This window comes from Acyrthosiphon pisum, chromosome A1, assembly GCF_005508785.2.
Source record: "Acyrthosiphon pisum isolate AL4f chromosome A1, pea_aphid_22Mar2018_4r6ur, whole genome shotgun sequence".
NCBI classification, from domain to species: Eukaryota; Metazoa; Arthropoda; class Insecta; order Hemiptera; family Aphididae; genus Acyrthosiphon; species Acyrthosiphon pisum.
In genome coordinates this window covers 145816163-145818042 of record NC_042494.1, presented here as the reverse complement: position 1 = coordinate 145818042, position 1880 = coordinate 145816163, and the positions used below count along the sequence as shown (strand labels likewise).

At 35.6% G+C, this 1880-nt stretch overlaps 1 protein-coding gene across 1 annotated transcript in view; it reads left to right on the top strand.

Moving 5' to 3' along the window:
- Positions 1 to 1680, top strand: part of LOC115033874 — a 4138-nt gene extending 2458 nt beyond the window's left edge. The window contains exon 2 of the mRNA XM_029488532.1: positions 43 to 1680. The gene's annotated coding sequence lies outside the window, so the exon portion shown is untranslated. The remainder of the gene's footprint in view (positions 1 to 42) is intronic.
- Positions 1681 to 1880: the final 200 nt, after the last annotated feature.

Below are 1880 nucleotides of genomic sequence, written 5' to 3'. Positions count from 1 at the left end.
GTAAATAAATGTTTTAGTATCACATATATCTAATATTATAAGGACGTTATGATAAGGAACGTAACATCCACCATTGCGGCGCCATAAAAGCTTTGTCGCATTTATCAGTGGATCAGGTCCTCAAACTGTGGAATTGTTGGTCAGCTGGCCGTGGAGCAAGCATATTGGTACGACGACAGATCCGTGACAGATTACCGTCCAAAAGACCTAAGAGCAGGTTAATTACGATGGGGCACTTGACATCGACTCTCGCAGAGCCACGGAATAGGTTTGATGCATTTGTCACCGAGTCTTCTCCTCCATCAGTCGGTGGACGTCATTTGCAGGAACCACTTGGACGAAGGGCGTTGGGTACTTAGGCTGCAACACAAAAACTCGCCATAATGTCCCGATGGTATCTGACAGGTCCTCTCTCCATATCCTTGTGGAACTTTCACTTATTTGTTGTGCACTTGCTGCCGGTGGAAGTCAGTCGAGGTTGGGTTCGCAGCTGGTTGACGAAGATTGGCCGATCACGGCCGGCTGACCTTTGTTACCAGCTCTACCATCGATGTCTTTGGGACCCGTGCTCTGTACCATGGCTGCCGCGACTGGCCGATCATCATGTCCGATCACCTTAATCAACGATTTTTCTTTTTCTCTCTTGCCCTCGAACTCATTCACATTCCAACGTTTCGATTTCTCCGTCGTAATAATTGTTGTCATAGCCATGCCCAATGTTTTTCCAGTGAACCTGCGGGGATGATTCTTTTTCAATTGTTTTACCAGCTGTAATGGATCATCCTGCTCGGCTGTGTCTATTTAATATTAATACTATTAATTTTGTTGAAAAAATAAAGAAACTTATTTCTAATTGCATTTGATTGTTTTCATTCCAGTAAAATTAAATTTACATTTAAGGGCGTCGGAGCCGGAGCTGATGACTTCACAGGAAGAACTCTCACATTCGAATTTCGTTAATTTTTTTTTTTTTTTTTTTAAGAAGAGAACATTTTGCAGGTCGGATCATAGCCCGATTTTCAAAATTATAATTATAGAAGCCTTTGAATAATGCACAATATTTGTATTTTTCCAAACGTGTATTTCTCTACCACTATTTAAATTAAAATGAAAATTCAGCCTTTGATCCGACCTGAAAAATGTACTCTTCTTTGAATAAAAATAAAATTAACGAAATCCGACTATTCTATATAGGGCCTGAGAATTGTTCCTGTGAAGTAATTTTCATTTATATAATACACCGTATCGACCTCCCATCTAAATAGGTATGTAGATTAGTGGAAAAATATTATAATTAAGGTAGTAACTAAAATATAAAATATAATTTTCAAATTGTTTAGAATTTCGGAAAATGGAAAAATCCAGTACCGACACCCTTAAGACTAAAGTGATGAAATAAATGAATATTATTACTATTATAATATGACGATACCTTGTTCCAAAAGAGAAGACATCAGGCGGCCACGGGCCAAACCAGTTTTTTACGTAAAACTGGTGCGTCTTCTCTTTTGGAACTGGATATAGGGCTACGGCCTAGTGAACTTATATTAAATATCAATTTTAGATGAAGTTAGTCTTGTACTATAATTTTTCACTAACTCCATAACTCACTAAAATGTTTTATTAAAACTAAAACATAAACAATTTTAAATTTTAAAATTCCTAATATTTAATAGCTTGATATTTGTCTAAATAGTTCGTTGAGTATAGAAAATTTATTTTTATCAACATATTTTATAGTACATATTTCAACTTTCTAGACTATAAATATCTTAAGAAAAGTAAAAAACATTATGAACGTTATATTATGTATTGTATAGGAAATACTTACCTATACAAACATTTGGGGAAAGTATCTAAAATTATTCGTTTTCAAATTA